Source organism: Mirounga angustirostris, unplaced genomic scaffold (genome assembly GCF_029215605.1).
Source record: "Mirounga angustirostris isolate CCGP_5_RB_7025 unplaced genomic scaffold, mMirAng1.0.hap1 SCAF_9, whole genome shotgun sequence".
Lineage (NCBI taxonomy): Eukaryota > Metazoa > Chordata > Mammalia > Carnivora > Phocidae > Mirounga > Mirounga angustirostris.
This window is the reverse complement of record NW_026991717.1, coordinates 83,752,233-83,766,475: the sequence shown is the minus strand read 5'-3', so window position 1 is coordinate 83,766,475 and position 14,243 is coordinate 83,752,233. Positions and strand designations below refer to the sequence as shown.

The 14,243-nt window shown below is 41.3% G+C and overlaps 1 long non-coding RNA gene across 2 annotated transcripts in view; it reads right to left on the bottom strand.

The window, feature by feature from the left end:
- The window catches only part of LOC123861527 (uncharacterized), a 213,895-nt gene extending 202,282 nt beyond the window's left edge, over positions 1–11,613 (bottom strand). The window contains exons 1-2 of one of the 2 annotated variants that reach the window (XR_010405142.1): positions 11,230–11,613; positions 434–542 (exon numbers count right to left, since the gene is read on the bottom strand). This is a non-coding gene — a long non-coding RNA (uncharacterized LOC123861527). Of the gene's footprint in view, positions 1–433; positions 543–9,536; positions 9,911–11,229 lie in introns of those variants that run through there. The other variant, XR_010405143.1, reaches the window with a different exon arrangement.
- Between the last annotated feature and the right edge of the window lie 2,630 nt (positions 11,614–14,243).

Genomic DNA, 14,243 nt, shown 5'->3' with positions numbered 1-14,243 from the left:
GACAAAACTTCACAGAACTATGTAGCAAACCACCACGCCCCCCCCCCGCCCCCAGCAAAAATCAGTATACACAAGAACTGCAAAATCCGTAATTATTGTATTGTACCAAGGTCAATTTGCTGGTGTTTTGATCATGCTATCATTGGAGGAAGCAGAGTAACAGATACACAGGAACTCTATACTGGTTTTGCAACTTTTGAGAGTACAAGATCCTTTTGAAATAAAAAGCGTAAAATGACTGCTTTTAATTAGAAGGGCTATCAAGTAAAACATTTACTTTCGGAAGATCCTCGTTTGCAAGCATGAGGACCATATTTAATAGTCTGTAGATCTACACATCCTGAGTCATTCCAAAAACTGAGTAAAACAATGACACTCTAAACTGGTTACCTGATCATCGTGGCTGAGAAGAAGCAAATTTAATTTTACTAACCTGGAACTATCGTTGCCAGTTGGGTTTCCAGAATAACCCTCCACCGCGATGGTTTGTTTTTACTCTCGGGAGGGCTGGCTCACCATCTGCTGCTCAGGAATCACCAAGCCTGTGATGTGAGTAGAGGGGAGTGGGCTTAACTGAATGCTCTTAAATAAAACCCTGTTCTGTACAAAATTCTAATGTAACTGTAATCTGTATTACTTCACCTGGAAAGCCAATTTTGACTAAAGATGCACTGTAGAGATAATTTTGTAAGTAGACACCTGATCTCTAAAAAAATACATCTATCCGAGCTGCGGCAGTCATTTCATCCTCCAAACAGCCGCAACAGGAGGTGAAATTATTATTATTATTATTATTATTATTATTATTATTATTATTATTTTGGAAAGATTTTATTTGTCAGAGAGAGAGTGCGCACACAAGCAGGGAGAGCTGCAGGCAGAGGGAGAAGCAGGCTCCCCACTGAGCAAGCGGCCCGATGTGGGACTCGATCCCAGGACCCCGGGATCATGCCCTGAGCCGAAGGCAGATGCTTAACCCACTGAGCCACCCAGGCGCCCCTTATTATTGCTTTTTATAGATGAAGCTTTTGAGACTCAGAGAGGTTAAATACCGTGATCTGAGTCACACAAGGTAGTAACTGGCAAAACTGGGAACCCCAACTGGTCTATTTCCTAGGTCTGTGCTTCTGCCCCGATTAACGATGCCTTCGTTGTAACTCCTCACCTCTCATCTCCCTCCCTGCCAGTCCATGTATTAGCTCTCCTGCCGCTGCCAGAACAGATCACCACAAATTCAGTGGCTTAAACGATACCAGTGTATGGTCTAAAAGTTCTGGAAGCCAGAAGTCCAAAATGAGTCTCACTGGGCTAAAATCCAGGTGTTGGCAGGGCTGCGTTCCTCTGGAGGCTCTAGAGGAGAATGCATTTCCTCGCCTCTTTCCAGCTTCTAGAGGAAGCCTGTATTCCTTGGCTTGTGGTCTCACCCCCACCATCTTCAGCAACATCAGGCTGAGTCCCTTTCAGATCGCCACCTCACTGCTTCTCTCTCTTCTGCCTCCCTCTTCCATTTATAAGGAACTCTATGATTCTGTTAAGTCCCCCTAGATAACCTCCCTGTCTCAAGGTCATTTGATTAGCGAACTTCATCCCACCCACAACCTTAATTCCCTTTTACCACGTAACCTCACATTATCACAGGATGTGGGGATGAGGGCATGAACATCCTGGGGGAGGCGAGGGCACTGTCCTGCCTGCCATAGCCCTAATGCTATAAGCCACAATCACAGAGTTCCACTTTTTTTTTTTTATTCAGATGACCTTTTCCTTTCCCATCAATTCTACATTTTTTCATTCATATGTTGATAGTCCTGCCTTGTTCTTAACAGTTTGGTTGGCTTAGGCATATGTATTACAGTATAGACAATTAGTTTTTAAAAAATCAGAGCTAGTCTCAGACAAGCTCCAGCCCTGTGCTGTCTATACGATAGGCACTATCACATGTGATTACACACATTTAAATTAAAATTAAATAAAATTTACAATTCAGTTATTCAGTTGGACTAGCCACATTTCAAGTGCTTAAAGGTCAGGTGACTCATGGCTACTGTACTGGAGAGTGAGCATCTAGAACATTCCCATCATTGCAGAAAATTCTACTGCACAGTGCTGCCTGAGATTCAACTTGTAGCCTTCCTTGGTCTGGCACTTTGAGGACTATTTCCTGGCAGGTGTCCTCACTCTGATGCCTTTTCTCTCTGAGATTTCCCTGTAACTTTGTCTTAGACTATCAACAGAAAGTCTGTTAGCACCTGGAGGTGGGAGAGCTCTGGGATCATTTCCAGGTAAATGAATGGCTGACTTTTCATCTTCTTTAACAGTATTTTTCAGAGAGAGGTCCTAGGATGATTGCTATTATAATCAACTGGGGTAGTTATTTAAATCTGAGATTCTTGGACCACACGGTAGACCTTCTGAATCTGCATTTTGAATGAACCTTCTCAATCATTGTTATGGAATGTTCAAGTTCGAGAACCTCTGCTGAGAGGAACAACCAATATTAGTATCCAGTTACCAAGAACCTTATAGTTGGATGTTAATTGGCATAGAAATGGAGAGCAGTGCCAAGTTTAGGTACCAAAGGAGATATTTTTGGAGAAGGATTATTTTTGTTGCTGTTCAAATTATACAGTAGAAGGTTATCCACACATAGGCTGATTGCAGACCCACTGATGATCATGATTCCATGTGATAAAGCTCGCTTACTTAGTAAGACAATTTTTAAAAAAAATTTGCCCTTGACATGAGGTATTTTGTTAATATTTTAGAACCAGGTTGTTTTAATGATTTTATTTTATTATTATTTTTATTGAGGTATAGTTGACAAAACTGTAAGATATTTAAAGTGTACAGTGTAAAGAACAAATACTGTTAAAATGTCTGTGCTACTTAAAGCAATCTACAGATTTAATGCAATCCCTATCAAAATACCAACAGCATTTTTCACAGAACAAGAACAATCTGAAAATGTGTATGGAATCACAAAAGACCCTGAACAGCCAAAGCAATATTAAAAAAGAAAAACAAAACTGGAAGTATTACAATTCCAGACTTTAAGTTATATTACAAAGCTAGTAATCAAAATAGTATGTTACTGGCACAAAAACAGACACATAGATCAACAGAGAATAGAAAGTCCAGAAAGAAACCAACAATTATATGGTCAATTAGTCTTTGACAAAGGAGGCAAGAATAGGCAATGGGAAAAAGACAGTCTCTTCAACAAATTGTGTTGGGAAAACTGGACAGTTTCATGCAAAAGAATGAAACTGAACCACTTTCTTACACCTAAACTTGAACCACTTTCTTATTTTCAAAACAAAAATAAACTCAAAATGGATTAAGGACCTAAGTGTGAGACCAGAAACCATCAAAATCCTAGAAAAGAGCACAGGCAGTAATTTCTCTGACATCAGCCATAGCAAAATCGTTCTAGATATGTCTCCTGAGGCAAGGGAAACAAAAGCAAAAATCAACTATTGGGACTACACTGAACTAAAAAACTTCTACACAGTGAAGAAAACAATCAACAAAACTAAAAGACAACCTACGGAATGGGAGAAGACATTGGCAAATGACATATCTGATAAAGGGTTATAACCAAAATATAAAAAACTGATACAGCTTAAACACCAAAAGAACAAATAATCCACTTTAAAAATGGGCAGAAGATGTGAACAGACATTTCTCCAAAGGAGACACACAGATGCCACAGACATGTGAAAAGATGCTCATCACTCATCATCAGGGAAATGCAAATCAAAACTACAATGAGATATCACCTCATACCTGTCAGAATGGCTAAAATCAAAAACACAAGAAACAGTAAGTGTTGGCAAGGATGTGGAGAAAAAGGAATTCTCGTGCACTGTTAGTGGGAATGCAAACTGGTGCAGCCATGGAAAACAGTATGGAGTTTCCTCAAAAAGCTAAACTAGAACTACCCTACAATCCAGTAATCACACTACTGTGTATTTATCCAAAAAATACAAAAACACTAATTCAAAGGGATACATGCACCCCCATGTTTATTGCAGCATCATTTACAATAGCCAAATTATGGAAGCAGCCCAAGTGTCCATCAATAGATGAATGGATTAAGAAGATGTGGTACACACACACACACACACAGGAATATTATTCAGCCACAAAAAAAGGAATGAAATCTTGCCATTTGCAACAACATGGATGGATCTAGAGAGTATACTGCTAAGCAAAATAAGCCTGTCAGAGAAAGACAATACCAAATGATTTCATTCATGTGTGAAATTTAAGAAACAAATGAGCAAAGGAATAAAAGAGAGAGAGAGAAACTAAAAAACAGACTTTTGACTACAGAGAACGATCGGATGGTTACCAGAGGGGAGGTGGGTGGGGGGATGGGTGAAGAAAGTGAAGGGGATTAAGAGTACACTTACCTTGATGAACACTGAGTAATGTATGGAACTGTTGAATCACTTTATTGTACACCTGAAACTAACATAACACTGTACCCTAACTTCACTGGAATTAAAATTTTAACAAGTATACAACATGATGATTTGATATGTATATGCATTGTAAAAGGGGAAATCAGTTAACTTTTGTAATTTGGTTTTATGTCATTTAAAAATTTCCCTTTGATGGGGCACCTGGGTGGCTCAGTCATTAAACGTCTGCCTTCGGCTCAGGTCATGATCCCAGGTCCTGGGGTTGAGCCCCGCATCGGGCTCCCTGCTGAGCAGGGGGCCTGCTTCTCCCTCTCCCTCTGCCACTCTTCCTGCTTATGCTCTGTCTCTCAAATGAGTAAATAAAATCTTTTAAAAGTTTGCAAGGGTCAAAAAAAGACATTATATATTAATAAATGGTTGAATTATATATTGCTGACATATATAGAACATTCTACTCAACAACAACAGAATACACATTCTTCTCAAGTGCACATGGGACATTTTCTAGGATAAACCATATGTTAGTCCACAGATTAAGTCTCAAAAGATTTTAAAAGATGGATATCATACAAAATGTCTAATGTGATCGCAAGATGAAGTTAGAAATCAGTAACAGAAGGAAAACTGGAATATTAATTTGTAGAAATTAAACAATGCACTTTTAAATAACCAGTGAATCAAAAATGAAATCACAAGGGACGTTTTCTAACTTCTAATTTTCTGATACTTAGAAACTAATGAAAATGAAAGCACAACATACCAAAACTTATGGGACACAGCAAAAGCACTGCTAAGGGGGATATTTATAGCTATAAATGTTTAAAGAACAAGAAAGATCTCAAATCAATAACCTAACTTTACAACTTAAGAAACTAAAAAAAGAAGAAACAATAATCCCAAAACTGGCAGAGGAAGAAAAAAATACAGACCAGAAATAAATGTAAGAAAGGGCAGAACAACAATGAAGCAAATCAATAAAACCAAAAGTTGGTTTTTTGAAAATATCAACAAAATTGACAAACTTTTAGCTAGATTGACTAGGAAAAAAGAGAGAAGACCCAAATAACTAAAAATAAATAAATAAATAAGTAAAAGTGGGAACATTACTACTGAACCTACAGATATAAAAAGGATTATAAGAGAATACTACAAACAACTGTGTGCCAACAAATTGGATAACCTAGATGAAGTGGACAAATTCCTAGAAAATACTAAACCTGCTGAGTCTAAAATCTGAATAGACCTATAACAAGTAAGGAGTTTGAATCCGTAATCAAAAACCTCCCCAAAAATAAAAGCCCTGGACCCGATGGCTCATATTGAATTCTACCAAACATTTTAGGAACCAATACCAATCCTTCTCAAACTTCAAAAAACTGAAGAGGAGGAAACACTTCCAATCTCATTTTATGAGATCAGCATTTTTGTGATACCAAAGCAAGCCAATGACACTACAAAAAAAAAGAAAACTACAGACTATTATCCCTTATGAACACTGATGCAAACATTCTCAAGAAATGCTAGCAAACCAAATTCAATAGCATAGTAAAAGGATTATATATCACTGCCAAGTGGGATTTAGTCCTGGAATGCAAGGAGGGTTCAACATACAAAAATCGATAGATGTAATACACCATATTAACAGAATGAAGGGGAAAAAACCCTTCATGATCATCTCAATTGGTGCAGCAAAAACATTTGATAAAACTTCAACACTCTTTCATGATAACACACACACACACACACACACAACAAACTAGGAATAGAAGGACACTACCTCAATATAATAAAAGCCATATATGAAAAACCCACAGACGCCATCACACTCAATGATAAAAGACTGAAAGCTTTTTCTCTAAGATAGGAACAAGGCAATGATGCCTGCATTCACCACTTCTATGCAACACAGTACTAGAAGCCCTCGCCAGAGCAATTAGGAGAAAGAATGAAAGAACATCCAAATCAGAAAGAAAGAAATAAAATGATCTCTATTCACAGATGCTGTGATCTTATATGTAGAAAACCTTAAAGATTTCACACAAAAAATTGTTAGAATAAATGAATTCAGCAAAACAGCAGGACACAAAATCAACACACAAAAATCAGTTGACTTTCTATATACTAATATTGAACAAATGGAAAAGGAAATTTTAAAACCAGTCCTACTTACAACAGCATCAAAAAGAGTATAGGGCCTGGGTGGCTCAGTCGTTAAGCGTCTGCCTTCAGCTCAGCTCATGATCCCAGGGTCCTGGAATCGAGTCCCACATCGGGCTCCCTGCTCCTCGGGGAGCCTGCTTCTCCCTCTCCCTCTGCCTGCCACTCCCCCTGCTTGTGCTCCCTCTCTCTCTGTGTCAAATAAATAAATAAAATCTTAAAAAAAGAAAAAAAGAGTATAATACCTAAGAATTAACTTACCTAAGGAGGTAAAAGACTTATACAATGAAAACTAAAAAACATTGCTGAAAGATATTAAAGGTATAAATAAATTGAAACATATCCCATGTTCATGAATTAGAAGACTTAATATTGTTAAAATGTCCACACTACCCAAAATGATTCAATGCAATCCCTATCAAAATCCCAATGACATTTTTTGCAGAAATAGATCCATACGGAATTCATATGGAATCTCAAGGGATCCAGAATAGCTAAAACAATCTTGAAAAGGAAGAACAAAGTTGGAAGTCTCCTACCTCCTGATTTCAGAACTTACTACAAAACTACAGTAATCAAAACAGTGATGTACAGGCACAAAGATGTACAGAGAGACCGATGGGACTGAATAGAGAGCCAAGAAATAAACCCTCTCCTATACAGTCAATGCATTTTCGACCAAGGTGCCAAGGCCTTTACCCCATTCAATGCTGAAGAGACAGTCTTTTCAACAAATGGTGATGGGAAAACTGGGCATCCACATGCAAAAGAATGACATTGGGCTCTTACCTAATACCATATACAAAAATGAACTCAAAATAGATCACCAACCCAAACCTAAAGCCTAAAACATAAAACTTTCAGAAGAAAACATAAAGCAAAAGCTTCATGACATTAGATTTGACAGTGATTCCTGGATATGATACCAAAGGCCCAGGCAACAAAAGAAGAAAAGACACAAGTTGGACTTCATGAAAATGTAAGTGTCCTTTGTGCATCAAATGACATTTTCACCAGTCTCCCCCCAGAGTTGCCATAGTTTCCTGCTTCAACAGTGCCTGGAGGGAAGAGGCGCTAACCCTCCACCCCCAGTGGCTGCTGGGAGCCAGCCCTCAGCAGCTGCTCACCGGAAGGCCATCACCCCGCTCCAGCATGGGGCAGGAGCAGCGGCTGCCGCCTCTCGTCAGCTGCCCACCATGACCTCGGCGTCTCCCTCCCTGGTGGGCTGGAAATACCCACTATCGACTTCCTGAGCAGCCTGGAACCCTACACCTCCTCCCTCTACCTATCCATATCTTCCTGCTTGGACCTTGATGCTGTGGCTTTGAAGAACTTCATCAAATATTTTCTTCGCCAATCTCATGAGCAGAGAGAACATGCAGAGACACTGATGAAGCTGCAGGACCAAGGACCACATATTCCTTAAGGATATCAAGAAACCATACCACGAGGCCGAACGCAACGGAGGATGCATTTTTACTTGGGAAGCGTGAATTGGTCCCTCCTGGAAATGCCCAAACTGGCCACTGACGAAAACCCCCCTTGTGTGACTTCATGGAGACTCATTACCTGAATTAGCAGGGAAAATGCACCAAAGAATTGGATGACCACAAAACCAACTTGCACAAGAATCTGGCATGGTGGGGTATTCCTTTAAAAAAGAAGAAAATTCTGGGGCGCCTGGGTGGCTCAGTTGGTTAAGCGACTCAGGTCATGATCCTGGAGTCCCGGGATCGAGTCCCACATCGGGCTCCCTGCTCAGCAGGGAGTCTGCTTCTCCCTCTGACCCTCCTCCCTCTCATGCTGTCTCTCATTCTCGCTCTCAAATAAATAAAATCTTTAAAAAAAAAAAAAAGAAGAAGGAGAAAATTCTGACATATGCCACACATGGATGAATCTTGAGAACATTACGCTGAGTGAAATAAGCCAGCCACAGAAAGTCTAATACTATCTGACTCCATTTATATGAGGTACCTAGAGTAGTCAAAATCATAGGGACAGAGAGCAGAATGGTGGTTGCCAGGGGCTGGGGGAAGGGGGATGGAGTTTCAGTTTTGCAAGATGAAAAGAGTTCTGGAGAGGGACAGTGGTGATGATTGCTTAACAATATGAACATAATTAATACCACTGGACTATACACTTACACAAGATTAGGATGACAATTCTTATGTTTTGTGTATCTTTTTTTTAAGATTTTATTTTATTTTAACAGAGAGAGACCCAGCGAGAGAGGGAGCACAAGCAGGGGGAGTGGGAGAGGGAGAAGCAGGCTCCTGGCTGAGCAGGGAGCCCGATGCGGGGCTCGATCCCAGGATCCTGGGAGCATGACCTGAGCTGAAGGCAGACACTTAATGACTGAGCCACCCAGGCGCCCCTGTTTGGTGTATTTTACCAAAAAAAAAAAAAACTGAAAAAAAAATCAGGGCTAATTCAGGCCAAATTCAGTATGCACATATGTAGGCTCTAGTCTTATGTCTTTAGGTTTCTACGTAGCTAGTAAATTAAGCAACTAATTTGATTTGCCCTCCCTCTACTACCTCTCACGTGCCAGGGGCATGTAATTTACAGGTCAATCTTCCCTAGGAATTCAACAAGTGAGAGTAAAGTTTATTTAGGCAAGCTGTCTTAAGCATGAATGTCGAATAAAGGTATTGTCATACATGCAAATTCCTCCAAAAATTTACATCCCAAGCATTCTTAGGAGACTATTCTATGGCAAAAGTCAGTCCCTAAGTGCTGGTATAAGGAAGCCTGGGTTTTCTCTAATCTCTCCACCGAACTGGTTATAAACTCCCTGAGGGAGGGACCACGTTTTATACTTCTATTCCTTGGCAGGATTTTGAGGCTGTGTTCATATCATAGTAGAGATTCAATAAGCGTTATCTATTCTAGAGGCGTTACCAACAGTAAGTGAAGCTTCCGTTAGCAGAATTAGGGGAGAAAAGAAGTCACCTGGCACACAGGGATTGTGAGGGCTCATTTCTCCAGCCAGTCACTCAGCAGCAGTCCATTATCTGGTCCCACAGAGTCCATTCAACTTCATCTCTAGTTCTTGCCAACATACACCCTCCCAACTGGAATCTTCTTGGTCTCTTCTTCCAGAAGTGATCATTACTCATATTCTCCATTGTCAAGAAACTTCTTGGGTTGGGCAAAGAGAAAAAGCTGTGCCCCACTCCCAAAGACGGTCTCTGCAGTTCCACTAAGTACCAGTAGGTGGCGGTAACACTGTACAAACCAGTTCCAGTTTGAGCTCCGTTTATTGAAAGAATCCATCTCCTTTTGCCATTGAGGTTACAATATTTATTTTTAGTGTGATTTGATGGGCCTTGTCTGTAATTTAACAATATTGGAATCAAATTCTGATACCTAATCACATGGATGTAAGCTCTATTAGATTTCAATTAGCATTTCCTCTGATTTGATTATCAAGCTTTAGCCATTCAAATGGCTAATAGAGAAACATTTGGATAATTGCAGCTGTCTGGGGTTATTACATTTGCTATCATTTTCACAGAGTGATTCATGTAAAGACTGGGCCATAAAATTTGTTTTTGTTGGTGGAGACAAGAAACTATGGCTTTTTGGGGTGTGGGGTTTTTTTCATTAGGAGAGAAATACGAGTGTATGGGTGCTTGCCATTTAGTTATTTTCCAAAAAGATATTCTTGATTCTCCATCCACAATATTGTTTCATTTGGCAGAAGAAAAGAGGCATTCGTCAAGTTTCCTTTTCCTCTCTTTTAATTGAACTGAATTACATTTGAACTGAACAGATTAACCACATCAAAATTTATCTCCTACACAAAGGCCTTCCTGAGTAAATGAAATTGGGGTCTCACTTCCCACCTAATACTATTCCTAAGTACAAACACTAGAGGTGTTTTACCAAAGTTGCTAGACCACTTGGTGGGGATACTGAGGCATGCTTTAAACATAAATGGAGTCGTTGGCTAAATAACATTAAAGGGCACTTCAGCCCCTACCATCGAAGATGCTAGGATCAACAAAATAATTGTCTCTGCCCCAAAGAGCCCTCAGACCTTAGAAGCAGGCCCAGTTGCCTAGGGTCTTGGAGTGGCCCACATGTGGGGCCTGCTCCAGAGAGGTGGGGAACCTCACCTAGAGAAAGTCACCCCTCTACTCTGTGTGGGCCACTAAGAGCCAATTCAAATCTGGAAAGAAAAAAGCCATTGATGAAAACTCATGTGTTTTTAGAATCCTATACTTCATGGGACGCCTGGGTGGCTCAGTCGGTTAAGCGTCTGCCTTCGGCTCGGGTCATGATCCCAGGGTCCTGGGATCGAGTCCCGCATCGGGTTCCCTGCTCAGCGGGAAGCCTGCTTCTCCCTCTGCCTCTGCCTCTCTCTCTCTCTGACTCTCATGAATAAATAAATAAAATCTTTAAAAAAAAAATCCTATACTTCATAATTTTTTACCCACAGATAACTTGATAATGTATAAATATGGTTTCAAAACTACCTTCTGTTCTAGGAAACAAATGGGGTCTCTGAAGATTCAAAACCAAATTGTGAGGGAAGCTTAGAATTCGCTTTTGTTCTGCTGGGAACTATTTCTCATGTACTGACATGAAATCATGAATCCTCATAAACACCCCCATCCATTCTCAGAGGCCCGGGACATACCTCTTCAAGGCCAGGCCTGCATCTTTCCCGTCCCATGTATTTGGGCAGGACCCAGCTCCAGGCTCTGCAGACGAAAGCCAGGCACGTGGCTGTGCCTCAGATCCAATTCTATCCCAGGTCATACCGTTGTTGTGAGAACATTAAAAAAAAAAAAATGCAAAACTTTCTTACAACAACGATCCAGCCAGCCTAGTAGTTTGCCTTTGATGGTGGCAACTGTTATTTTTAAGATTTCTCTCTTTAGGTTCAGTAATCTGCTAGAAAGACAAACATGCTAGCCTGCCCTTTAACGTGTTAAGGACTCATTTTCTTCCCCAGTACAGGTGGTTGTGGGGTGGGTCAGCCCCAAAAGGCTTGACCATAAAGAGAGTGCAGGCTGACAAACTAAAGGCCTGAGCCACTGCCCAGGACTCATAAGGGTGGGGTCGGTTTTTCCCAGAAGTGCACACAATGTAACATGTAATCCAGAAAAAATGCAGAAGACATTGCCAGGGCAATTCTCTTGGAATCTAGTGAAGAGATAGGGGGTGGGAGGGTGGATTAGGGAGGGAGAGAATGGCGTAGTGCCCAGATACACATAAAAGGTAACCAAAGAAACATATTTCCTTCTATACTGGTCTTTCCAGACTGGTCCGTATTCAGTTGTTTTGGTAAAACAAGCAGCTGAGCAAACTCAGTAGCCACTAATGAGATCTCAATACTGGGAGAGCCATAGGTCAAGTTTGGGACCTAGTGTTCCCTCAAAAGTAAATAGTACATTTTAGTACAAGAGAACCAGAGTGATATCTTACGGAAGAATTTCCTAAGTGTTAAAAATCAATACCTAAGATCCCACCATTGATCTGACACTCTAGTATCTCTGACTTCATTTCCTATTACTCTTCCCCTGACTCACTTTACGTCACTCACACTGAGTTCCTGCTGCCCCTCAAAGGGTGTCCCCACCTCAGCGCCCTTGCCCTCACTGAATACTACGCAGGCCGTTCTTCCCCTCCATACCCACACAACTCACTTTTTCCCTTCCTTCCGAGCTTTCTGTCAATGTTGCCCTTTCACCTTCCCAGCCGCCCTCCGTAAAATTTTAACAAGTCCTCTTTTTTTTTAAGTTTATTTTTCTTAGTAATCTCTACACGCAACATGGGGCTCAAACCATCTCTTTTCTCCCTAACCCTCTCATTTTCCTTTACCACACGCCAAGCTCCACACACAACACCAAGGTATTTCACACCTCCATGCTTTGCCACAGACTCAACCTTCTCTTGCATGCCCTCGTACCCCTCTCTGACTCCTACTTGTCCCTCAAAAGCCATCCTTGACCAACACTCCCCCCCACACACACTCTGCTGTGGCTTTCCCTGTTCCACACTCCAAGAGCACTTTGTTCTTACCACAAGCATAGCCCTTATCACTCTTTACTAGAACCACTCATTTACCTGTTTCTCTACCAGCCTATAAACACCTTGAGAACAGGAGCCCTATTTTAATTCCTTTGTACCTCCAGAGCCCAGCACAGTGCCTGGCACAAAATAAGTCCATAAGAAATGCTTGACACATTCGTGTTCATATATAGTAGCTTGGGTTTGGGGGGTTTTTTGTTTGTTTGCTCTTCATTTTTTATTTTTTATTATTATGTTCAATTAGCCAACATATAGTACATCATTAGTTTTTGATGAATGGATAAAGAAGATGTGGTTCATACAATGGAATATTACTTTTTTTAAAGATTTTATTTATTTATTTGAGAGAGAGAGTAAACAAGAGAGAGAGCGAATACAAGCAGGGGGAGGGGTAGAGGCAGAGGGAGAAGCAGACTCCCCACTGAGCAGGGAGCCCGATGCGGGGCTCGATCCCGGGACAAGGACCCTGGGATCATGACCTGAGCAGAAGGCAGATGTTTAACCAGCGGAGCCACCCAGGCGCCCCAGTACTTTCTTTTCTTTGGAGATTCCTTTCCTCACATTAGCCATGTGTGTCAGTGTTTCACATTGCCTTAACTAATCCTTTGACTAAACACAGCTCCAGGCAGTTAGAGACAGACATCTGTGCTTCATCCTGGAGCAGGAACTAAGAAAGCGAATTTACGCAGAGGGAAAGTCTCTGATCTGAGATCTAGGGGTGAGGAATAAGAGCCTATCTGTAGGAGCTGTGACATTTTGAAAGCACCAAATTCACCGTCACCTTGAGCCTTTTCTGTGGGGCAAAAGGGGTGACGGGGAGGTTGGCTTTTGTCCTCTCTTGTGGGCAGATTTCTTTGGTGAGTTTTCCTTTTGTGGTGCCTGTGGCCACAAAGGAGGCTACCCCAGGAACCTCCACTTATTTTTAGCCTCAGTTCAACGCCCTACAGACAGCAACCCTCTCACACACCACTGTCAACTTTCAGTCTTGCTCTTGCCAGTATGAATCACCCAGGTTGGCCAGACAAACTGAGAGAATTAAAAAAAAAAAAAGTGAGAATAAAAAGACTTGCAGTGAAAAAGTCTTGGACAGTGGAAAGTCGCAAAGATGCCCTGACATCTAATACGTCTAGCAGGCCCCTCCCCCCATGCTACTTTTATCAAATAATTTCATGTATGTTCATATATAATGTGATTTGAATGAAATTCTCTGTGATCAGTCTGAGATGTGGAGCCTGCACTGGAAAACCTAAACTCCTCCCCTAGGATCCTCTTTAAGGAAAATGTATCTGAGAAATGAATGGTTCTAGATGTTGCCTGAGTCAGAGAGACTACACTGGGCTATTTCCTGGTTAGGTTAGTGGCTATACACTTTGTTACACCAGCTCAAGCTCTAGAGGTATGATATTTGCTGTTGGAAACGTTGCTGCTTCTGAAAGCCATCGGAGGTCACCCTGGAAGGGCAGCTGCTGGGTCTTCCCAGCTACACCCCCATTGGGTCCAGCCAGCCACGCATCCATGGGCCTTCAGCTTTGCAGTCCACTGATGGGAATTCCGAGGATGCATCATCCCGCCTGGTAACCTTTCAGTCACCCAGACTGATTCCCATTCAGCCCCCTT